Below are 27,196 nucleotides of genomic sequence, written 5' to 3' on the forward strand. Positions count from 1 at the left end.
GTAATGGAAACAGCCAAGTCAGTGACTCCCTTAGACTTCAAAGGAAAGAACCTCATGCATGTGTGGCCACCTCTTCATAGCTGTATATGACTGTAGAACAGCTGGGAACCCCCATTTACCTGAGAGGTGGGGTCCCCAGAGGTGTGCAGTGTATACACAACTCATATAAATAGTGATTGCCAAAAGCGTAACTAGAAATTGTTGGGCAGGATGGATCAGAACAACGTGGGGGCAGGGAGTATAGACTCCCTAGGTGGTGGAGGCTACGGGTGCCCTCTTTATAATATGACCCTGCCAATAGTGACAGTGCAGTAGAAGAGAGGAAGCTGGGATGTGTAACACTGCAATGTCTGCCACTAGTGGCCGTCACCCACCATCTGGTACCCAAGATAACTCTGAAATGGTTGAATATATTTGACTACACAAAAGAGAACGACTCAAGGATTTATATTTCCAGGTAATTTTTTGTTAATAGGGGGAATGTTCTTCAATTGTTTGCAGCAGTTCTTCATGAGTATCTGGCACAAAAGTGCTGATGGGTGCAGAAAGTAAAGTTTCAAAAGAAATGTAATCTACCATTCTGAGCAGCTACACAAACAGAACATTTTGGACATTTCTGTAACATTAACATGCATGCACATCAAAGGCGAAATGTGATGAGCATTTTATTTCTTATTTTCTGTGTTGGAAAAATATTTGTCAGTAGCTTTCGCTTGGAGTAGATATGTTTAATATTTAAGTCAAAATTGTATCGCAAAATTTTAATGACTTTGGTACATTTTGTGTTTTTGTGTCAGAAAAAGCAGCAGGATCATAGGAATGTAAGATAAGATGAATATATTTTCTCTAAACACCTGCGTCCTAATGAAATATTCAGAATGGACATGATATAGCTTGGTATAGAGTGTATGACATTTATACATCATTACGCTGACAATCCAAAACTCCAAAATTACTAAACGAATATCAATATTTTGTAGGAGGACGTTGCTCTTAGACCAGATAGAATGAGTGTGAGAATATCTTCGTTTTCGGTAACCAAAACATCTGCAGTGAAGACTCTGCAGGTTATAATTTCCTCCTTCTTCATATACTAAAGACATTGGGGGGAAATAATTTATCTGAGACATGCTGCAGTAAGATGCTCCTGGTTTATTAAATGTTGCACGCCTCTTAACAAATTAGGCGCATCTCTGACTGTTCGTGTGCCAGAAAGTAAAATCTATGCCAGGTGTAACGTCTATGGCTGGGGGCCGTCGTTCAGACTTACCCTCTGATGTCCATGGACATCTGTCTTCTCGGTGTCAGCTCCCTCCACGGAGACGCTGGCACTCACTTCCGGGTCCTCGGACTGTTTCCCGCAGGGTGCGCGTGCCCGCACGTGCACGACCTTAAAGGGCCAGTACACGTCCAGCTGTCACCAACCAATAATTAGCCCAAATGGCTGCTGGACTATAAAAAGGGGCTCTGCCCAGTTGTTCCTCGCCTGAGCGTTGTTGCATACCTAAATTTGTCTTGCAAATGGTCTCCCAATGTTTCCTAGTTCCCAGTGTTACCTGTTCCTGCTGCCTGTACACTGTATCCCGTGCTATCGTATCTGGTGTGAAAGTCAGGTCGTGTCTTCCGCTGCATCCATGGTGCCACCTGCTGTGAAAGTCAAGTCGTGCTCCCGCTACTGTCTACATTGCCTCAGGTACCCGTTCTGAACTATAGACATTGTTTTGTACATTGTTGGCTAGCTGCTAACCCGCTACACGGTACGGCCCAGTGGGTCCACACCCCCCGTCGTGACACCAGGTATGAGCTGTGGTCCCGTCCCATCAGCATGGTCCAGCCCCCTTTTCTTAAGCAGGGGAGGTGTTTTATAAATTCCCTACAATGTTGGATGGAATCCTGTGTCAATGGTTAAGTCATCATCATCATTAGATAAGATCAGTCCACACAAGATGTACGTGTTTCAACTTAATAAACTACTCTTTGTGATCAAGTCAAGGCTAGAAGGTTGAAGAGACTGTGCCGCTAGAATTTTTTTTCCATATATCTAGAATGGAGAGCTGCTGCAAAAAGTGACTCATGCTCTGGAGGACTTAGCGCGAACATGTATCACAGGGTACCCTGTTCCTTTGAATGGGTGCCATATAATACCACATTTCATGCAGGAGAAATATGTGGCTATCCGCGGCTTTCCATTTGAATAACACATTCCCTAAATGAGGAGCCACTGATGGCCACAGATCCAGCAGCAGAATCCCCTGACTAACAGCTGATTGTCACAGGTTTCAGCTTCCGGACCTGTGGCTATTAGCTGATCACCAGTAGATCCTCATTTAGAGGTGTTGTCCAGATGTGTCAACCCCTTTAAGCTTTGGATTTTATACATTTATCAGACAGGGTTTCAACTCTAAAAAAATTTAATTTGAATACCATGGAAAGAAGAAAATGGATCCATCCAAAAGTCTACCAGCATGGACAAAGGGCGCTATGGAAAAAGGGGGCTGGCTTACTTCCTCCAGGGTTTCCAATACCAGTCCCTTAGTGGTCCCCTGTTTTAATGTGGAACCAACACAACGGGAAGGGGAGACATGGGTCTGTGTTGGCGCGTCGACAAAGCAGAAACAACGACTTCGGAAACACATGACTGTGTTCCTGAATGCGAAATCGGCGCCCAACTGGAAGTACATTTATATTAGTAAGTCTACTTCTTTCATGCATTTAGATAATTGCCATATAATTTTCTGCGGCTGGAAGATCCCTTTAAATAAAAGGAGCAGCAACCAAATATATACAGTATATACTGTATGACATAGCAAAAAAAAATCACATATCCAATTTGTTGCAGGGCTGTTAGAGAAGGCTTTCTTGCACCAGAAAAATACATCAGTACTGTCAGATTATAGACAGCGCAGTTAGTGCTCAACACACAAGTTAAACATTCTCTCATTAACTGTCAGTCAAGGTGCCATTCACCCTTAACAATATGACAGTGCAGCTCGGCTTTCACCAGGCAGCACTAGTACAATTTGTACCAGCTCAAATATGTTTGCTCACATGTACAGCATGCTCCGTTCTTCTCAAATTGCAGAGAAAGAGACAAAGTGAATTTATTTGTGCTCCTTGTATGGCTGAGTGCCGCCACGACCTTCACATGTAGGTTTATTTTCTGTTGTCAGAATCTAAGGACAAGCTTTGTTGGGTTTAATTATCACAATATAGATGCTCGGAGGAAATGATCCAACATCTAAATGTGCGAGATTTATTTCTGGTTTATACTAACAGCTGGATTTATAGTGCCTTGCAAAAATATTCAGTCCCTTGCATTTCAACCTGGACTTAAAATGGATTTTAAAATGGATTTTAGTTGATGGACCTGACAAATTAGTTCAAATTGTTAAAGAGGCTCGTCACCAGATTTTGCAACCCCTATCTCCTATTGCAGCAGATCGGCGCTGCAATGTAGATAACAGTAAAGTTTTGTTTTTTTTAAAAACGAGCATTTTTGGCCAAGTTATAATCATTTTTATATTTATGTAAATGAGGCTTTCTAAAGTACAACTGGGCGTGTTTAAAGTAAAAGTACAACTGGGCGTGTATTATGTGCGTACATCGGGGCGTTTTTACTTGTTTTACTAGCTGGGCGTTGTGAATAGAAGTGTATGATGCTGACGAATCAGCATCATCCACTTCTCTTCACAACGTCCAGCTTCTGGCAGTGCACAGACACAGCGTGTTCTCGAGAGATCACGCTGTGACGTCACTCACTTCCTGCCCCAGGTCCTGCATCGTGTCGGACCAGCGAGGACACATCGGCACCAGAGGCTACAGATGATTCTGCAGCAGCATCGGCGTTTGCAGGTAAGTCGATGTAGCTACTTACCTGCAAACGCTGATGCTGCTGCAGAATCAACTGTAGCCTCTGGTGCCGATGTGTCCTCGCTCGTGCGACACGATGCAGGACCTGGGGCAGGAAGTGAGTGACGTCACAGCGTGATCTCTCGAGAACACGCTGTGTCTGCACTGCCAGAAGCTGGGCATTGTGAAGAGAAGTGGATGATACTTCTATACACAACGCCCAGCTAGTAAAAGAAGTAAAAACGCCCAGATGTACATACACAATACACGCCCAGTTGTACTTTAACTTTAAACACGCCCAGTTGTACTTTAGAAAGCCTCATTTACATAAATATAAAAATGGTCATAACTTGGCCAAAAATGCTCGTTTTAAAAAAAAACAAAAAACGTTACTCTTATCTACATTGCAGCGCCGATCTGCTGCAATAGCAGATAGGGGTTGCAAAATCTGGTGACAGAGCCTCTTTAAAGTGGAATGAAAAAAAAAACTAAAAACTAACAGCTCATCACAAAGCAATAGGGCGGTGCCAATGGTTGTCATGGCAGCCCAGGGGCCTAATGAAGGCCCCCAGTACGCCTTTCTTCATCTCCTGTTAAGCCGTGTCTCTGGCATGGCTTAACAGGAGTCTGTAAAAATGGCAATATACTGCAATAGTGTATTGTACCAGCGATCTAACGATCGCTGGCTCGAGTCCCCTATGGGGACTAAAAAAATGTGTAAAGAAACTTAAATAAAGTTTTTAGTAGTGTAAAAAAAAAAAAACCTTTTCACATTATTCCTCTGAAGTAATGTAAAATTTTTTAAAAACCTACAAAATTGGTATCGCTGCATCCGTAAAAGTCTGAACTATTACACTATAATATAATTTAATGTGCACGGTGAATGCCATAAAAATAAAAAATATAAAACGCCAGAATCGCTGTTTTTTGGTCACTTCATATCTCACAATAAATTAAATAAAAAGTGATAAAAAGTGATAAAAAAGTCTCATGTAGCCCAAAATGGTACAAATAAAAACTACAGCTCGCCCTGAAAAAAATAAGCCCTCATACTGGTCAATCGATGGAAAAATAAAAAAGTTCTGGCTCTCAGAATGTGGCATCAAAACACACATTTTATTTTTAACAATTAGTTTCTTGCTTGTAAAAGTAGTAAAACGTTAAAAAAATATATATATATAAATTTGGTATCACCATAATCGTATTGACTGGTAGAATAAGGTTCACATACGGTTTTTACCGTATGGTGAAAGCCGTAAAAACGAAACCCCTCAAAGTTTTAAGAATCACAGTTTGTTTCCTATTCCACCCCAAAAAGATTTTTTTTCCAGTTTCCAAATACATTATATGGTACAACAAATGGTACTGTTAAAAACTACAACTCGTCCTGCAAAAACCAAACTCTCATATGGCTATATTGACAGAAAAATAAAAAAGTTATGGCTTTTGGAAGGTGGGGAGAAAAAATGAAAATGAAAATTCAAATACATAAAAGAAAACATCTTGAGTTAGCCAAACAGCATGTGGCAGACTCCCCAAACACATGGACTAAGGCCTCATTCACACGGCAGGGTTTCCCGGCCGGGTGCCGGCCGTTCATAAATCGGCCGGCACCCGGCTGCATTAGGAATGATAGACCCCTAATGGGGCTATTCACACGACCATCAAAAAATAGGACATGCTCTATCTTTGCCCGGGCACCCGGCCGCCCGGCTCCCATAGAAGTCTATGGGGCCGGGTATTACACGGCCATCACCGGAATGTGTTCCGAGTGATGGCCGGGTTTCCCGGCGTTTGCGCTCTATCTCCTCCTCCTCACAGTGCAGAGTGCATGTGAGGAGGAGGAGTTGATGCCATTCTGACGAATGGCATCGCTGTACACTGTGTTGCAGGGCCGGGGTGTACAGCAGGTGGAGGGAGCGCTGCGCTGGCTCCCTTCCCCTGCTTGTTAAAAGCATGCTGGCTCGGCGACACCTTCGATGGCGCCGCTAGTAGCAGCAGCTGCTGCTGCTGCGGCTGCTACTACTGCAGCGACGCCACTATAGCAGAGCAGGGAGGTATCTCCCCGCTCTGCTATGTGCTAGCCGCACTTTAGCTCCTTGAAGGAGCGGAATCCCCGTGTTTTCGGGGATTCTGCTCCTGGACAGAGCGCTTGATGTCTCTGTCCATATCTGGGCAGTGACATCAGGGGAAACTCCTGAAGCGGCACATGGGGATTCCCCTTCAGGAGCTGCCGCTGATGTCACTGTCCGGATCTGCCCGGCCCGGCACGGATGTATAACTTTATGCAAACCGGCCGGGCAAAATGGACGATTTTACCGGCCGACACTCGGGCTCGGGAACGACCCGGTCGTGTGAATCCCGCCTTAGGTTCTCTGGTCAGGTGAGACTAAAATGTTACTTTTTGTCCATCATGGAAAATTTTTATGTGTGGCGCAAACGCAAAAAGAACACCATTCCCACAGTGCAGCATGGTGGGGGCGGCATCATGTTGTGGGGAAGCTTTTCATCGGCAGGAACAGGAAAATTGGTCAGGATTGAAGGAACGATGGATGGCAGCAAATACCGCGCAATTCTAGAGGAATACCAGTTTTAGTCTGCCAGAGATTTTAGTCGGAGTTTAGATTTATGCTAATGAGTTTATCAATGGACAACTGGGCGTGTTTTTACTTTTTACCAACTGAGTGTTGTACAGAGGAGTGTATGACGCTGACCAATCAGTAACTAATCAGTGTCATACACTTCTCATTGTTCCAGCCCAGCATGATCCACAGCACAGTGTGATTGTGCAGTGAAAGAAGCTGGGCTGGAACAATGAGAAGTGTATGTCGCTGATTGGTCACTGATCGGTCAGCCTCATACACTCCCCTTTACAACGCCCAGTTGGTAAAAAGTAAAAACACGTCCAGTTGTCCATTGAGAAACTCATTAGCAGAAATCTAAACTAGCTCATAACTTGCTCAAAAATGATCGTTTTTCAAAATAAAAATCACTGCTGTTATCTACATTACAGCGCCGATCACATTATGTAGGAGACAGGGCACTTATGATGTGGTGACAGAGCCTCTTTAAGGAACAATTAAGCAGATTTTTACAAGAACCTTCAAACAATGTGTTTTGCCTAGTACAGGGCCTGAGGGGGTGGTGCATAGCTTAGGGGTCGTCTCCTTGATGCTTAGTGAATCCTTGTGTCAGGCCCCGCCCTTCACACAGTGCATACATTTTGCCTGGAGCGTTCCTTTAAGGGGGTTATTACCATCCCATGAAGTGATAGCATATCACTAGAGCTTTCTGATCGATAGGGGTCCGATTGTTGAAGCCACCACCGATCCTGAGATCGTTTTTCCATGCACAGTGGCGTTCCTGTGCAGGGAACTGCAGCAGGGTTACAGTCAAGTGAGCACTGCGTGACCTTCATTCTCAAGGTTAGTTGAGGTCCCAGAGGTCGGACCCCCACTGATCAGAAAGTGCTGGCATAACCTAGCAAAATGCCATTACTTTATGATAGGAGGAAAACCCCTTTAACAACTTGAGAGAAGAAGGTGACTCAATGACATACTCATTGGTGATGATGCATCATATTTTTGTATAAGGTCACTTTCACCACCCAGAAATACATATAACCTGACTACAAAGTAGCAAATATGCGAGAAGCTGTCGCATTGTGCAGTGCAGAATTGACTATGTCCATAGTGTCATCTTCTGTATTGTCACTCATCTGCTTTCAGCAAGAAATAAACAAGCTATTATGAAAATCCCCCAAACAGAATATTTATTCCCTGCAAAGATATTTTCTAAGTAGAAATGTAAAAAAGCAAGTCCCTGCCTTGTATTACAAATACTCCGTTTTCTGGATGCAATCTTCTTCAAGGTAAACGTGTTTTTGAGGGACCCCCGTGGAGGACTTGATAATCTGCAAGCCTCAAAGAACTTGGCAATAAATATTTTTACGATGCATTGAAATTGAGCTATAAGGGCTGTAATAGATTTACACGACAGCGTGAATTATTACCCAGAAGAGCTAACAATCTTTTATCTCTGACGGATTTCATCAAGGTTAATGACAGTCTTCAGTAAATTCAGGAAAAATGCGTCCAATAGAAATATATTATAGAAATAAATTATAAGTGTTTTTCTGTAACTTTATGACGTATACAGGTTGTGGAATCTATTTCCAGAAGCTCCCATGTAAATCTATGATGAGACAACCCCTTTAAATGTTGATCTGTAAGATTCTATCAATCTGCCACTCAATGGTCTGAAAATATCTCTAAACCAACATGTGACAAACATACTAATAATGCTGGATTAGTGGGATGATTACTGGCATCTCCAGTGGGTCTCAGAATTTGCGGAAACTGTATGGCATGCTTTCTGAATAAAACCCTTTCGGGGCACAAAATTACCCAGCTCTGACACTGCTACCCAATAGTTGTGGATCATTTCCCCCTAGGGTATGAACTTATGATTGCCTAGAAAAATTACTGTAATAGTAGCAAAGTGTAGCTTAAAGGGGTTGTCCGGGAACAGACCGTTTTTTGATACTGATGATCTATCCACAGGATAGGTCATCAGTGTATGATCAGTGGAGGTCCGACACCCAGACCCCGCACCGAACAGCTGTTCCGGCTGCCTCCTGGAACCGGATGTTATTCAGTGGCCGGTGTTGAAAGCAGATGGCTCCATACACTGCATAGTGGCCATGCTGCAGAGCTGCAACTCTGCTCCTATTTACTTGCATAGGAGCAGAGCTGCAGTAACCCAGCATGGCTGCTATACTGTGACCGGAGTCATCTGCTTCTAGCACGGACATCTGGTGCCCAGAGGCAGCCGGAGCAGCTGATTGGTGTGGTGTCTGGGTATCGGACTCCCATCATTCAAAAACTGATGACCTACCCTGTGGATAGGTCATCAGTATCAAAAACCAGTTAGTGTCCGGACAACAACTTTAACTAATAGTGGCGCTCAGGGTTAGACTGGAACGGACATTTTAATGGAGGCAACCACTACAGAGTCCATGAGGTCCAGCAGAAGTTGACAATGGAGCAGCTTGTCTGCAGGGGCTTATTTCCTTTTTTTTTTTTTTGGGGGGGGGGGTGCTTATTTAACAAACAACCTATTAGTTCTTCTGGATGTTTTGACATTACATGCACTGGTTACAGCAATTTTTACTATTAACCTAAATGTGGTAATGTAATAGTGGTTAATAGATGGAAGGTAGACTCTTAGCAGGGATAGACATACTATGTGTGCAACCTGAAGAGGGGCTCTACATGGGAGGGGGCACACTGCTACCTTAAAAATTAATAGCGCCCCATTAGATTATCATGGACTCTGTCTATTCCAATCCATATATCACAATGACTGGTGCATTGGAAGTAGATTTACGAGATTCATTATTGAAGTGGAGGTGCAACCAAATATACCAAATGCCACTTTCCTCCGGACCCGTGCCGAACACCCTGCATATATAATGAACATCTGAGTATAACAAAATCTGACAAGATACAACATGTAGATCACTCAATATAAATTCCGTTTATACATCAGCAAGTATTTGCCTTCAGAATATTCCTATATTGTCAGGAATTTCTTGCAGATTTCCTTAATCCTCGAGACCACAAAAGAAGGCAGATCAGAATAACAAGTTCCATACTAGTTTCCAGCTTTGCCTCTCGGAGAATTTGCCAGGATCTGAAAAAAAATCCACAGCTTCCTGAAATCTATGACCTATTTTGAGCAAACTTGAGAAAATACATGGTGTAGCCTGTGCTCTACAGACCTCCTGCTAGTAAAGGACTGAGCTAGTTCAATTTAACACCTCTTGACCTCTCTCCATGCAATGATACTGTCAACAATGGGATTTTAATAGAAAAATTGACATACTACTGTTGACTGGTTGGTACATTTTTTCTTCTTGTGGTTTACATCTATTCCCCTGTGCAGGAAACTGAAACCTTATTTAGATACAATTCTATACATCACAGCATGTATCCATTATTATGGAGTTGTCACTATATCCTCTATATAATGCCCTTTATTCCATAGAATATGTCTTTATGTCAATAATTCTACAATCAGGCCTTTATTGCTTAGTATATGTGCTACTCTGCTTAGGTAATTTTTGTAAAAATCCTCTGTGGATAAGTATCCTGAATTTAAATGATTAGGGTCAAAATTTCCATCATAATGTTCACAACAGCAGAAGAGGAGTGTGCTGATCTTGATGGAGTCAGTGACCTATTCACACATGGGAATATGTAAGTTAGAGCAGGTTGTGATGTTTTAAGATGTGAGTGAGGATACAACACCCTGCAGCCAATGGGTTTTATGATGGCAGAAGGAGAGGCGTGTGCTGATCTTGATGGAGACAGTGACCTGTTCACACATGTCAATATGTAAGTTAGAGCAGGTCATGATGTGTCAAGATATGAGTGAAGATAGAGGCACCTGCAACCAATCAAATGATGGGTTTTATGATGGCAGAAGGAGAGGAGTGTGCTGATTTTTCTGGAGACAGTGACTTGTCTAGTTATATCGTTATAGAACTTAGGACATTACTGCTTGTGATGGGAAATATCATTAATTGACAGGTAGGAGATGGAGAAGAGCAGAACATAATTAACTGAGAACTAGAAAATGTTTATTAATTTTAAAAAATCCATTAGTCTGGTGAAACAATCTTCTGTACCATTAGATAAAGACACATAGATAGATAGAGAGAGATAGATAGATAGATAGATAGATAGATAGATAGATAGATAGATAGATAGATAGATAGATAGATAGATAGATAGATAGATAGATAGATAGATAGATAGATATGAGAGAGATAGATAGATAGATAGATAGATAGATAGATAGATAGATAGATAGATAGATAGATAGATAGATAGATAGATAGATATGAGAGAGATAGATAGATAGATTAGATAGATAGATAGATAGATAGATAGATAGATAGATAGATAGATAGATAGATAGATAGATAGATAGATAGATAGATAGATAGATGATAGATAGATTTTTGTTACTTTAAAAGTTCAAAGTTACTACAAAAGTTCTAACGATACTTTTGTTTTATTGAATATGATCTCTTTCTGTAATTACACGCTGCCGTTCACCCAACAGGGAGGAAACTGCTGTATAAACATATTATTACCGGAATTTAGCAGAATACAATTTGCATCCGTAACTGCTAAGGGCAATTTTGATTTAAAGTTTCTATATATCAAGCACATTTGTTGTACAGCAAGTTGTAGACCTGCTAGGGGTTTATTTTATTGTAGAATGGGTTATAAATTAAATTCCAGGCCTTAAATTCAATTCTCATTTCTGTTTCATTTGCTACAATGTAGGAAGGTTACATCGCCATCCTAGTTATGAAACCCATGTAGCATGTTTTCTTCCAATAATCTTGTTATATTTCAGAACAGAACAGGCCATCTTTTATTTTGGGTGAATTGTGTTTATTGCTACTTTTGATGTAATTTTGCAACATTTTTGTCTGAGATAATATTCAAGAAAGTTTTAAGGCATTCTAAACTTAAAGTTTTAAAAGTTATGTTAAACAAAAATATGGCACAGTAGAGTCAAACTCCCAAAATTCATCACACTTGGATCCACATATTGACCAGATTATCGAAAATGCCAGACTATGTGCAGGGCAGACTAGAAAGGACCTTATGCATGTAGGACCTATGTAAACTTTTGAAAGTGATTTTTTTTATTTTTTTTATAAAAATGTGTATCAGTGTGATTGGTGCAACTTTCAAATTAGTTTCTATTTTTTCCAAAATTAGCTTTTTGAGATACAGCTTTGTATCCTGTATACAGAGCAGCTGTATCTTTCGCCAAGACCTGAATCCGTCAGTCCCGCGGACCTGACGGGTTCAGTGTCAGCAGGTAGACACGCAGGATCCACCTGTAATTTATCACATCTAAGTTATGAACTTAGATGTGATGTATAACACGTGGATCCTGGGTGTCAGAGACACAGGACCCGCTGACCATGAACCCGTCAGTCCTGCAGACATGAGAGGTACAAGATTCTGCAAAAGATACAGCTGTTCTGTACACAGGGTACAAAGCAGCTGTATCTCAAAAAGTAACAATTATTTTTAATAGAAATTAATTTGAAAGTTGCACCAAACGCACTGATGCGCATTTTTATTAAAAATAATGACGTTCAAAGGTTTACATAGTCTTTAAATACTTAAAGTCGATAAATACTTAGAGATCTTTAGATATGAATCTGTGTATTTGGAGAGGTTCGAGTTGCTCTATTGCATTGTAATATTTCTGCATTCCTCTTTGATTTCTCTGGTGTGCTTGTAGAGCTGCAAGTTCAGGGCTCAGTGGGTGTTCCCTGTAAATCTGTGAACTCGTGCATCCTTCCTTCTCTTAATGCTCTAACCTGTATGCTAGTGTCCCTAGCTTCCTCCCTCTCTCAAACAGCAAAGATGTGCGTACCATAGAGGCAGCCCATGTGGCTGCTATGGGGTCCTTGGAGTGGAAAGCCCCAGCACTGGTAACTCCCACTCCACCATTAAAGCCCCCCCTGCATCTATGTATGCCTCTTTTGACATGGCTGTGATTTCTAGGAGAAAATGCATTTCTTTAGTCTCAAAAGGGCTATATAACCTGCTGTTTGACAATAAGGCCCTTTTTTTGCCGCAGCAAACGTCCGAAATAACCTCACAGTGATTTCAATGGGAGGCGAAGGCGTTTTTTTCCTGCTAGCGGGAAAAAGAAGCAACATGCCCATCGGGCGTTTCCGTCTCTGACCTCCCATTAACATCAATGGGAGGCCGAGAAAGTGCTTTTCACTGCGTTTTTTACCCGCGGCGCTCAATAGTCGTGGCCGAAAAATGCTGTGAAAAATGATGATTTTTCCGCCTGCAAAAAAACTCTGTGTGAACAGGGCCTAATACTTAGCTGCTGTGATCACTGACTGCTAAGGAGTAGATTACAAGTAAACGGATGTAGCACATGACTGAAGGGTTGGACTTTGCACAGGGTTTGTTAGTAAACACATGGAACCACATAGATCTGCAAAGAAGCTGTATACGCAAAACGATAGAAAATTTGTAATTAAGACTATTTGCAAAATTGTTTTTTCTATTCTAGATACATTAAAAAAAAAAAATAAACACATTGGAAAGGTGCAAACCGTGTAGCCTTGAAGTACTGTAGACCCAAGCTGTCCTGTCAATTATCCGCACTGCCAATACATCAACTACAATAACATGACTCAGATTGGCCAAGTAGGAAAATATATTATATCATAAAATTTTGGACATAGAACACTACCTGAATTTTACTTTAGTTAGGGCTCCAAATTAAATGATTTTAGAAGCACGAAGTTGAATTTCTAACTCTTTTTTTCCTCTTTTCTATGATGTTGCCTGTGTAAGTGTCAGTCTTTACTGTAACTCGGCATTCTATTCATTAAGCAGGAAGATTAAGTCGAAAAACTTTGCGGTAATTTGCTAATACAGAAGTGTTGCAGTGCATGACATTGTGGAAGGACAAAGAGGAGGTGAGTTTAAATAGTAAGAGGAATACATTTTCTTAATCAGTAAGCGATGTCTGCATCTATGGGCCTCCAGGAATAGATTTTTTACAAGTTCAAGGGCAATTACTCGCATTACGTTTTGACACATATAGGGATTTAACACATTTAGAATCTTGTTTTTTTTTTTTTATAAATTGGTTCATTTGAAGTTTCTTCCAAGTTCTGCCGATTGTCCAAGGTTCAGATAGGATTTTGTGATGCGCCAAAATTAAATTAGGTTTCACCTCTGTTTAGGTCACAGATATTACGGCGGGCATGACTGATTGAACATATTTAGTCAGGAAAATACATGTTGAATGTAAATAGTCGGAGAGACTGAGCATTTGTAATCCCTGGTGTCATACTTGTCCTGTGAATGGCGAGGGAAAAGTCAAACGAAATATTTGTCAGGATATCTTTACCATTTAATTTATCCCCATAGGCAGTAACTGTCAGTGTCTATGACTAGGAGCTAGCCTGTGTATAGATATTATTGTGTACTCTCCCAAAGGAGCTACTATTGAAGAATTTTTTTTTATTTTTTGCATTCCACTCCAGAAGCTGAAGTTTCAGAGAAGCTGATTTCCCAAGATGAAGCGATTGACTTTACATAGAAACCCAGAGACATGAATATCCAGTAATACATTTTGTCACTATAAGAACCGCAGGCCGCCGCCTCCTCCCGTACCGTCTGCCGGTGATTTGACAAAAAAATATATTTTCATTTAAAAAAAAAAAAAACATTTCAAGACGACTGATAAAGTTTTGCATTTTAAAAGGTGATCATTTTTTGGCGTCTTCTGTGGCTTTTTTATTATAATGAACGGGCAAAGATTAGGGATTAACCGTTATTAATCAGAAATGTTTGAGTGCGGTTTAATGTATGTGCCATCTATTGTTCCGGTAAAGCGGCTTATTTGGTGTTTTAATTTGATGGAAATACAATTGTTTGAGGAATCAGACATTATATCTGAAAGATGTTTTTTTTTTCTTTTTGAAATTGCTTTTCAAATTGACAAAGAAACATGGAGAGATTTCTGTTTCAAACCTATAGAGATAGTTCAAGGTCTTTCTTCCTTAAGCCATGAACATTCTGAAAAGGTTTAAGAATTACTTATCAACAGCCAAGAGGTTTTTTTTCTTTGCCTTTATTTTCTTGAACTTTACTGTATCTTCTGCTTTTTTTTTTTTTTTTTTTAAATCTGAACGAGAAAGAAAGAAAAAAACATAATTAGTTTGTGATTGCATATGTCCTGGCGTCTCCTTCACATGGTATGATTGCGGTCTGCTGGGACTGATTATAATTACCCATAGGGAATAAAGCCGGCCGTATAGGTGAAGAAGATGTCTCGCCAATGTCTCGTGAGACAACCATCTAAGGACTCCACTGTTATAGGAGAGCCGTATAATATCCAAGCCGCTATAGGTGCATAGAGATTACAAGTAGAGTAACAATAATCAAATCCAATGATTGCGTCTTAGGGTGTTTACCTGGATTGTATGTTGGGCTGAATGTACCATTTTTTAGAGGTTTTATGATCCATTTTATCTCATCAAGACAAACCCTTGACTAAAAGAAGCTGTCCTGGCGATCAGGTGATCACCAATAGTCAGTTTCTGGAACCCCAGTAATCAACCCTCATCAATTCTTGCAGCCACGCATTTTATCTACGGTGGCCGTGGTATTGCGTTGGACATTAAAATGAAAGTCAAACCATGTAAAAGACGGAAGGGTTATCCAACAGAACGGAAGCTGTCCTCACATAGAAACTCTTTGCACTAGCATCAAGAAGCAGGACCAAGTGTCAGTACCCCCTCTATGATGTCCATATGCACTCATAGGGCCCATGGATTGGGTTTGTCTTGACGAAACAAACCTTTAAATGAATGATCAAATGGCTTAAAATGACCCACTCTACCAGTCACCGCGGTCCGATGGCGATGATGTGTCATCTGGCACCACATGACTGCAACAGCCAATCCCTATCCACTCTGGTGACGTGTCATGATGTAATGCTATGGCAACAGGAAGCGGCGAGGCACCGTGATAACCGTAAGGGGGGGAACTGCAGAAAATGTATAAGATAAGTATAGTCAGAATATTTTGACATTTTATTTGAGGGTCGGAAAACCCTCTTCAATGACCAACTGAATTGGGAAAAAATACACACACAGTTAATAGGTAAGTTTGTGCAATAAGATATATGTAAAATTAAGCAATGTTACGTTTATGCAAATTTAGCATTTCCAACTAAAAATGTACACATTGTGGAGAGGGTCCTCAAAACAATAACATTGCAGAACATCTCCTACCACTCCAGTCATAGTCAACAAGTGCTGTCTTGGTAGACCATGGTCCATGCCATCTTGTTATAGGTATTTGATATTACCTTGGGGGCTCATAACACATGGATACTGTTATGGATACTCTTCAAACTATATGGCATGGCATTAACACCAACTTCATGCACCATTCACCATTAATTCTGCTTACTGTAGACTTTGCCCACTTATTATGTTTCTCACCGGAGAAGAGGATGATCCTTTTTTTCAGAATTAGTTTAGTGTAGGCTAATCAGGCAATCTAACAATTATCTGCGTTCGTTACCCTTAACCACCGCAAGTAGGTATGGACTTTACCGGTCGGATTCCCAGGTCGTGATAGTCATAATAGTCACCGATTGGCAGTAGGTGTGTGAGGGAAGCAACAGAGCCAAGGGTCGTCACCAGTATAGTCGTCAGGATACGACAGGCGGTAGACGAGACAGGAACAAAGTCAGGTGTAGAACGATGGATGCCAGGTGGAAATCCAAGGAGCAAGACATGAGCAAAATCCATTAAGAAGGAACAGAATGGCTTGTGCCGATAGACCACAGAGGGGTGGTTCTTTCCAAAGTATACAGATCAAAATGAACTGAGATTTAGTAAACTGTGTATGGCAGTAACATTAGTACAGCTGAGATGTGGCCATCAGAGGAGGCCATCTTGGGTGGCATGGTTTTTCCAGTTTACCACAACACCGAAAATTAGATCCGGCTCTTTAAAAAAAATAGAAAATTCTTTGAGCACCATATAAGCAATGTATTGGACTTGACAACAAAAAATATATAAGAGTTAATATATAACTTGCTGAGCCAACTGGAATCTTAAATACATAAAATGTGCTGTGTTTACCAGCACCATGGACTGGAACTGAGATCGAGTGTTATTGAGAGGAGGTGAAAGGACTGAGAGGCCACTTGTGGTTGTAAACAGTGCATTCTGGGAATGATATTGTTAATATAAATATCACTTGTATGTAAAAGCCAGATGAATGAGTATAAAGTAATATCCCGTAATTTTTGTGTTGTGACTGCACCATTCTTCCATTAAACTGGTATGGATATGGTTTGTAACAGTTTCCACTATGTAATTCCAGACAGTTTATCGGTGCGTTCAGAAAAGTAGCTGTATGTATTCATAGGGATTTAAAGAAATATGTGACCCCTTCCCGACGTCCCATATTATTGCATATTTGGCACACTGAGGGGTTTATAATCTTGAAACCAAATGTAACATTAGACAAAAGGAACCTGAGTAAACACAGTTTTTGAGTTATTACTGCATGTATTTTTAAGAACAAAGTTATGCCATACCCATATTGCCCATGTAAAAAAGTACTCAATCAACGAAATGAATTAACAATTGTTCAAATATGCCACTGGAAAGGGTTAAAAAGCCCCGTTGCTATGCCTCTGGAGTTCCATTGAATGACAGAGCTATTATCCTCAAGTGGAGAAGACTTTGGACAAAGCAAAAGTCTCAAAAAGTACCATCAACAATTCTCATCTAATAATTGCCACGCAAAATAAACACGTGCATAGTCCCCTAGTTATGTGAGGAAAATATTCTGTAGGTGTATAAATGAAAAGATTTTAAAAGTGAAGTTGTGCATGTCCTCTTCCACAAATTCGACATTGAAAAGTGCAGAAATAGACGGCAGATCTGTCAAAATGTTGCATCCCTGCAGTCAGGAAAAGTGGCACCTAAGGTGAAGTCCTCATCTTGCCTCACTGATGGCTGCATCTTTGAACACATATTATATGTAGAGGAAGAACAGCCATCCACAGTAAAAAAGAAATATCATAGGAACTGTCATACATGGTGGTGGTAGCGTGATGGTGTTGAGATGGTTCACTGTCTTAGGACCTGAACAATGTGACATTATTGGAGGAACTATGGATTCTTAAGACGTTGACTGACCAGTTTGTGTCTACTGTTGGGTGCCCTTATATCTACTGGTGGTCATGCTGATTTATCTATGTCAACAACAAGGAAACACAATATGGTTGTCTGCCAATATAATCTATCTCTTCTAAAGGACCAATTACCTGGGCATCCCATGATGACTTTGGGAAGACCATTGATGTCTTCAGCTGTTATCTAGTGAAGTGGCTCAACAATTTTTTGCTGTATGTCAGAAATCTTTTTTGCCTATCATTTACTAAACCTTCATCCAGAACATGTGCGTTTTTTCTGTTTCTAGAACCTACAATACCAATAGAGTACTTCTAAGTCAACCAGTATGTAGATGATGATGTAGACCAGGAAGATCTACTTGGTAGAAAGGGAATGGTGCACCTATTAAATAGCTTAGTATACTTAGTTGTAGTAATTCTTTGAAGAAGGGATCAATAGCCTCGGGGGAACCATTGTCAAGGAATATTGTCTCAATTCCCTTTTGCTACTCGTACTTTTTAGAAGGGAATTGGTCATCTTGATTTTTATTGTGGTCTTGTACCTATCTACAACATGATGATTTCTGAGTCTTTCCAGCTTTTTCATTTAAGAAAAACTGAGTATTCACACCTTAGAGAGGCTTCATGCTGGGAGGTCCAATGAGCTTTAATTTAGTTAGTATTTTACATCAATGCATCTTTATGGCTTCATGTAAGGTTAGTAGTATGTTTCAGAATGTAATTGTCCCCACTTAGCAGAGATGAGCTGAATAAAATGTAAAACCACAAGCCCTCATCTACCCAGTTGGCGAGAGACCAACATTTTTATTTTTATATCAGTTGACTATCCACAGCTTGAATGGGGATACCTTAGGAGGAACATCACCTGGAGATGGTTCTGCTCATTACAAGCCCTGTGGATATATGAAGAACAATAATATAAGTTGTTATGTGCTATGAAACCACTTCAATCATCCAAATACTCATTCCTTCTAGAGGCAAATTATGAGATTCCTTAGAATCTTGCAAATTTTTCTCTAGCCACAAGAAGTTCAGAAGTAGAAGGAGCATATCATCCCCCCCCCCCACCTATGTGCTGCAGGCATGTCTATGATCCCACTTACAACAAATATCATCTTTCTTAGTCAGAGGTAATCCGACTGTGATGACACATTTGATCTCCAGGGGAAAATCATAGCTTGTCGATATTTCTGATGGAGGGGAGTGGTAGTCTTGTCACCTGTTTAACCTATCTCACCTGTCTCATGATGTCATAAAACAGATGCAGGTGGACATACTGTAGAAAAGGTTATGAAAAACGCAGATTAATATTATAATGCCTGTACAGATGTTTTAAACAGTATCCTCCATGTTTTAATTCAGCTGAACTGTCTGAAAGGTTGTCTAGTTTAGAAAATCCATTTTCATACAGTATACCCTATTAGTGAAGTCTGAGTTAATAGAGGAGGGTCCTCTGTCCAGGATCCTCATCTCTTGGCCAGAATGGAGTGCGCTACTATGAAGAGTGTCTCTCGCTCTGGAGGACCTATCCTTTATTACACAGACAACTTATTAATTTATATTTACACTGTGTAATTCTTATTTTCTCCTGTGGTTGTGCTGCAGGGAAATTGTACACCTACTGCCAGGTTCCCAACAGATTACAGCTGATCGCTGGGGGTCTCAGCAGAGGGACACTTTGTGATAAGTTTATTGTCAAGGGTCTCTTCTAAGGCCCCCTGTACATGAAGTAAAAATCATCCGTAATTGCGGACCACAATTGCGGTCCGCAATTACGGAACCATTCACTTCTATTGTCTACGGACACCTTCCCGTTTATTTATGGGAAGGTGTCTGGGCCGTAGAAGTGTACCACAAAAGATAGGACATGTCCTATCTTTTGCGTTTTATGGGCCGTGCTCCCATACTTTGTATGGCAGCATAGGCCGAGAATGCGGGCAGCTGTCCGCGGCCGTCGGCGGTCGGCCTTGCCCGCAATCGCAGCCCGTGATTACGGGCACGGCCATGTGCATGGGGCCTAAAAAATAGGCATTGTTCAAAGTGAAGAACCCTTTAAGCAGAGAGTATTGCTTGCCTGGTATTACAGGGGTTGTCCCACAAAACACATGTATCCCCTATCCACAGGATAGGGGATACTTGTGTGCTTGCTGGGGATCCGACGGCTGGGACCCCCAGCAATAAGGGGTACGGGGAACCGAAAGTCCCGCGAAGTGCTCTATGAGAAGCAGGGTCTGTGTCTGGCTTGTGTGTCCAGCAGCGCCATAGAAATTAATAGAGCGTCGGTCTCACTTGTGCGCATACGTGACCGGCGCTCTTGTTCCCCATTCTCCCTGTCGCTGTGGGTCCCAGCAGTCAGACCCCCAGCAATCACAAATATGGATAGGGGCTACATGTGTTTTGTGGGACAACCCCTTTAAGCACTGTTTGCTTTTGATCGTGTTACTGCTTGGCTTACACAAGGCAAGACTTACATAGTGTAGAACTTATATATGGTTTCTTTGGGTGCTTTAACACTCTCAGCTCAGCTACATCTGTCAATGTCTCATGAATTACAATACGTACATTATTTCATTTAAAAAAAAGGGAAAATAGTTTAGCAGCGGAAGGTGTATGTAACCAATGTGCAGTCAATGAATAGTCGATCAAGACTCATAAGAACCATGTAACAGACATAAAAGAGAAGCCTGACGGCAGATTCTTGAGATGGTAAAAAGGACACTAAACATGAAGAGTGAACCTATAATATGGAAATTAGAGGAACATTTTATTATACTAAACAAGACGAGAAGCGAGTATTAAATAAAGACCTAAACTATACCGAAAACCTGGTTTTATAACCCTGATATAATCAGAAGGATGCTTCCATTTTTCTAAATTTGTGCAAAGGTCAATTACATAAAGTTCTAATCTCTAAACAAGGATGAGCATGAAAATCGGACAGCGAACTTATCTTTTTCTGATTTCTATAGTGTTTTAGTTTACTTAGTACAGACGTTGTGGAAAATAGCTTGTGGTGTGGAATTTACATAACGCAGGATTCTCAGTCTGTTGCAGAGAAGTAACAGATTTTCACTGTGGATTTCAGCCTTTGGCAAATTTTCTTCTAAATTCGCTACAAAATCTGTATGTTTCATATGCAAATCTTGACGCAAATCTGTTGCATATGTGCAGCAACATTTGCTGCAAAATCCGCAGTGGAAATTGCCCATATACAACACCCATGACTTACTATGGGATCATGCTGAACCTCCATGTGCCTCCAATTTTATGCATCTGCCTTACCGGCTGCTGTCAAAAGATTAATATGGGATGGAGCTCGGTTCTTTTCCTAATCCACTCAAGATATAACCGGACAGCCTAAACACTTACAGATAATTGTTGAGACCCATCACTTAGAGATATATGTAACGTAATGGGATTCCTTACAAGGGTTCTTAGAGGATATACACAGATGTAGCAGAGCTGATTTCTTCATTGAATTTTTTGGTGCACCATAATAACACTGTGATTACAGCGGGTTTTCCAATGTTAGACATTTATGACATATCTATAGAATATTCCATATATATCTTATAGGTGGGGGTCCTAGCCCTGGGATCCCCACCTATAAGGAGAAAGGGGATCCCATGGAACCCATCTGACGCTATTCCACAACTCCCATTGGCTTGAATGGGGAGAGGGGGAGAGCCATGACCGAGCACAGATAATTTCCCAATTATTGCCGAATTCTAGCAGGAATAGCAGGGGAATGACAACGCAAAACAGGGGTCAGAGAATCCCTGTTCTCCCAAAAGGGGGGTCCCTCATCTATCAGACATTCATGGTATATCCTGTGGGTAAAAATCCTTTGAGATAATTAAGTTTACGTGTAGTTCACTTAGCATTGTGCTCTGCTGCCTATGACAAACTCAACTCTGCCATAACTATATAGATCAATATCTACGTGGGAAATCATAATGTAATTCACTCTTAGCTGACACTTGCTCTCAACCACAGCTGCAATAGGAAGGGCTGAGTGTTGCTTACAGATGTCCCATACACACACGCGGCCACGTTCATACAAGGTGGAGGTAAATACACCCCAGATCCCCCATCACTGGTCAATCGGAGGAACAAAGTTCCTTTAACCAAGACAACCTGGTACTTACAGTGTTAAAATAAATCTACTTGGGGGCGGAGCTTGCCGAGCAAGGTGATGGACGTGTAATCCCGGCGCTCCACACTACATCCACCGATTCCTCAGGATACTGCCCACTTTTTTCGGCTAAAATGGTGAAGACAGGTCGGGACAAGTCTAAGGAACATGCAGGTACCCCCAGATCCCATAAACAGTCGTCCGACATGGACAAATACTTCGGCAAAAAGATGCCGCCTGCAGAGAGCAGATCCAAGATGGCACCGACATCTTCCCGCTGTGAACAGGGAGAGGATTCAGATAGCTCATGTGCGCCTTCAGACTCGGCGGGGGATGCAGACTCTGTACCGATATCTAGGGCTTATCTAAAGAAAACACTGCTCCAGGCACTTATGCCTGTGATGAAAGACTTATCAGACATCAAAACCGATATGCATCACATTGGCCATAGAGTAATGGCGCTGGAGGAAGCTCACATTTCTACTGCTAAATTTGGTGCTTCGGTTCACCAGGAGCTTTCTGCTCATCACATGCACTTGAATAATCTCTATCTTCACATGGAAGATCAGGAAAACCGTAGTAGACGGAGGAATGTTCGCCTTCGGGGTATTCCCGAGTCAATTGACCATGATGCCTTACCTGCTGTGGTGGACTCTATTTTTCGCTCATTAGTAGGTCCCGAGCTGGCTTTGGATATCACAGTAGAAAGGGTACATCGAGCCCTTCGTCCCAGGCCTGGGGCTGGTGAACCTCCACGTGACGTCATCTGTGGGATTTTGAGCTATGTTCACACGGCGGCCATTTTAAGAGCTGCAAGAGATGCTCCGGAAGTAGTGTATGAAGGGACTAAGATCTTACTCTTCCAAGACCTGGCTGCGAGCACATTGGCCAAACGCCGCATTCTGAAGCCGGTTACAGAGGCGCTACGTGCTAAGAAACTACCTGTTCGTTGGCTTTATCCATTCGGCCTTGCTACGATGAAAGATGGCCGGCAGATCACCATCCGCACACCTGGAGATCTGGATACTGCATGGAAAAAGCTGGGGATAGAGCCTATGGAGATTCCGTCCTGGATGCCGGTGTCGCTGGATTTGGGAATGCCTTCAGTGCAAGAACCGTGGCAACCTACTCCCAAGCCCAAGTCTCCGAGAGGCAAGAAGACGCGTATGGCAGAGGACACTTGAATGATGTCTTAAAGTGATTTAGTTTAAATTTCTTCACAGAAATGTTTGGATTGTTTGTATATGTTGGGCATTATATTTTACTCAGGTAAACCCAATACACTGTGGCAAATTCACCGTGATAAGGGGGAGGAAGGTATATCATGGCTCTATTAGGGGGTTGGAAGCGATTGTTATATCATGGGTAAAGTTGGCCATGACTTATACTCCCTATATGTATTTGTATTTCTCTCAACTCTCCAATATAATCATGCGGTGATTCAATTTAGTATGAATATGTGAATCAGTATTCGGTTTATGTCTTACGAGTTATGAAGAATTGGTGCGATGTTTTGTACAAAGTGGCAACTTTCTTCTCCCCCCCACCCCTCTTGCAGGGGATCTGTTGGATGCTTAGTTGCATCATGATAGCACCTCCTATTTCCGGGATGATACGGAGGTTTCCTTTTGATACCATTCCTTATTGTTTTGTTGTTATTCGTTTTATTGTTGATTTGGTCTTATCTCCCTGGTGGTGGCACTTAACAAACGTACCTGCAGTCAAGATGGTTCTAAATGTAAAATATCATGGGTAGACTACGTATTTGCTCCTTCAATGTGAAGGGGTTGAACTCTCCTCAAAAGAGATCTCGTATTTTTAATTCCTTAAAGTTTAATACTCCGGATGTCTTAATGCTGCAAGAAACTCATTTCCGGCCTACACATATTCCAAACTTATCTACACAATCATATACACAATGGTTTCATAGCACTTACTCTTCCAAATCGAGGGGGGTTTCTATTGCTATACACAAAGACACTCCTTTTAAAGTAGAAGCTTCTTTGCTAGATCCTATGGGAAGGTTTGTTTTCTTGAAGGGACACATCTCCAACACAAAGTTTACGATAGCAGCTGTATATGCACCTAATGTTGGACAATTGACGTGGTTGCGCAAAATTCTTTGTTCTCTTAAAACGTTTAGCGAGGGATTTCTTGTTTTTGGGGGAGATCTTAATGTATCTTTGGACTCTGCTCTGGATTCCACCTCTTCTAGTACGAGGTTTTCCATACCTGCTTTGCGTCGCCTTAAACTTATCCTGTCACAACTAGGGTTAGTAGATGCCTGGCGTGTTAAGAATCCGTCCTTAAAAGACTTTACTTTTTACTCTACACCACACGAGACTTATCATAGAATTGACTATATATTCATTCCTATGGTCCTTGTTCCCTCGATACTTCAAGCGGATATAGGAAGTATTACGGTCTCGGACCATGCTCCGATATCGCTTTCCTTAGAATTGCTTAATTTACCTCGTAAGGAATGGACCTGGAGATTGAACGATACCATTATTGCAAACAAAGAGCATAGTCAAGCACTTGCCCTAAAAATAGAGGAATTCTATGGCTTTAATGATACTCCGCAAATCTCCAGACCAATTCTCTGGGAGACGCAAAAAGCCTTTATGAGGGGAGAACTTATTGCCTTGTCCTCACGTGTTAAAAAACAAAGGAATGCTCAAATTCTAGACTTACTCCATAAGATAACTCAAATGGAATTATCACATAAAAATTCGAACTCGTCTGAGGATTATAGGGAATTAAGTAAGTTGCATCAGGAACTTAAGGACCATATGAATGTAAAAGCGGCTAAGGCTTTTTTGGCTGCTCAAAGTCACATGTATCTTCATGGAGACAAAGGCTCCAAATTGATGACTCGTCTGATCCGACAAAAACAGTCCAAAACATTTATTGAGACCATAAAAGATGACAAAGGGGCAAGGGTGACTACCACTCCGCTTATAGCAAAGACCTTTCAATCCTTTTACTCTTCACTGTATAATTTGGGAAACCCGGTGGGGAACTTGGGGTTGACACCACAGGAGAAGACTAGCAAAATAAGGAGTTTTTTAGATTCTATCTCGGTACCTGGCCTCTCTGAGTTGGACTGTGGAGAGCTCCTGGCGCCTATCACTAAAGAGGAGGTTGAGAAAGTGTTGCATTCAATACCGTCTGGGAAAAGCCCGGGCCCGGATGGTCTACCTATTTCGTACTATAAAAAATTTAGTCAGCAATTAATACCGAAGTTTGTGGAAGTATGTAATTCTCTGATGAAGGGTGCTTCATTACCTAAGCAAGCATTGGAAGCTTTTATAACTATTCTTCCTAAAGAGGGGAAGGATCTAGAATGCTGTGGGAGCTATAGGCCTATCTCGCTCTTGAATTGTGATGTGAAGTGGTGGGCTAAAATTCTTTCTCTTCGCATTCAACCAATATTGCCGAAACTAATAAATGAAGAACAGGTGGGATTTGTGAAGGGTCGGGAAGGTAGGCACAATGTGAGCAGGGTATTGCACGCTATATGTCAAATAAGGCGCCGGGGGCACTCTATGGTTCTCCTTGGTACTGACGCAGAGAAGGCGTTTGATAGGGTCTGCTGGGAGTACATGAGAGCTGCTTTACTTAAATTTAATTTTCCTCCTGTGTTTATTGATGCCATATTTTCTCTATATACCTCCCCATCTGCTAGAATTCAAGTGAACGGTTCTTTGTCAGATTATTTTTCTATTACAAATGGAACACGTCAAGGTTGCCCCTTGTCCCCGTCTCTATTCTGTATGGTGATGGAGACATTACTTGCGAAATTACGACAGACCGTTGGGATTGAAGGATTGAAGATAGGGAGTTATACTCATAAACTGGCAGCCTTTGCAGATGATTTGCTATTGATGATTACAAATCCACTTGAGGCCTTTCCAAAAATAATAGACGTCTTTAATGAATTTGGAGAGATATCTAACTTTAAGATTAATTATGATAAGTCGGAGGCCTTGGGCATTAATGTACCGGTTGGTCAGCTCTTGGTTCTGAAATCTATGTCGCCCTTTAAATGGCCTTCGCAGGCTATTAAATACTTGGGGATAATGATTTCAGCTGATGTATCCCAGCTTTTCGTACTTAATTTTAAACCCCTCCTCTCCAGGATTCATAGATATATATCCCAATTGAACATACCTTATGTCTCTTGGATAGGACGGAAAAATTTATTGGCGACTTATGTGCTCCCACAGATCCTGTATATGCTGCAAAGTCTGCCGATTGAGCTGCCAAATAGCTTTTTCAACAGTTTCAGGAGTCTTTTTGTTAAGTTCTTGTGGAAGGAGAAGCATCCCAGGTTGGCTTATCGGCTCCTTACTCTTAAAAAAACGCAAGGAGGGATGGCATTGCCTGATTTAAAGACATACTATGAAGCGGTCCAGTTGTCTCGATGGTCACAATTAGCTAATTTGTCTATAGGGGCTCTTCATCTGGATATGGAAAGAGCGCTCCTCTCGGAGGACTTAGCTCATTTGCTGTGGGTGAAATTACCATTACCTCCACCAAAGGTATTGGTTAGTGTACTGACTAGGGGAATGCTTAAAGTTCGTCAGAAATCGGGTGCTTTGGCCATGTCTAGTGGAAATCTTTCTTCATTGGCTCCACTGGCGGTTCTACCACATTATGTAAATAAAACGCAAAGTATGAGTTCTTCAATGTGGCAGACACTTAAAAATTACAAAGTAGCGGAGATATTGGATGCAGCAGTTCTACCTGAATTGGATGTTCTTAGGACAAGACTTAGGGGAATTGATCCGAATCCTTCTCTTCATAAGGTTAAGGTCCCCTTTCTACATCAACTTAATTTTAAATCAGTATGTCGTAAATTTTTGTCAGCTAATCTAAGCTTATATCCGGACCCTACGTGGCTTGAAAATTATTCTCTCTTACCCAATACCCCGACTAAGCCTCTGTCTAAGATACATTCTGGTCTCCTCCTACAACGAGCTCCATCTAAACCACATTTCATTAGAGAGTGGGAAGTCGAGCTGGGCTCTATTTTCTCGCAAATGGAGATTGATCTGATACTCTCTCACTCTCACGGGTTCTCTAGATGTGTGAGGTACCAGGAAAATTCGTACAAATTGGTGACAAGATGGTATAGGACACCTGCTTATCTTTATAGAATACATCTAGTTAGCACGGACGTTTGTTGGAGATGTGGCCTGGAGACAGGGACGCTTGCACACATATGGTGGTCTTGTCCTAAAATTAAGAATTTCTGGAAGGAGGTGGAAATAGTTATAGGCAAGATAACAGGAAATAATATCCGGTTAACCCCGGAGTTGGTTCTGTTGTGGTTACCAGTGAAAGATTTTACGCCTTCGAAAAAGAATTTGATAACTTTTCTGGTGGCCACTGCAAAACTTCTAATTCCCTTGT

General features: G+C 41.4%; 1 protein-coding gene across 1 annotated transcript in view; it reads left to right on the plus strand.

Annotated features, from left to right (window-relative positions):
- DCST2 (DC-STAMP domain containing 2) overlaps positions 1-27,196 on the plus strand; it is a 787,084-nt gene that overhangs the window by 181,411 nt on the left and 578,477 nt on the right. The gene's annotated exons all lie outside the window — the stretch shown is intronic.

The sequence above is a fragment of the Rhinoderma darwinii genome, chromosome 7 (genome assembly GCF_050947455.1).
Source record: "Rhinoderma darwinii isolate aRhiDar2 chromosome 7, aRhiDar2.hap1, whole genome shotgun sequence".
Taxonomy (NCBI): Eukaryota; Metazoa; Chordata; class Amphibia; order Anura; family Rhinodermatidae; genus Rhinoderma; species Rhinoderma darwinii.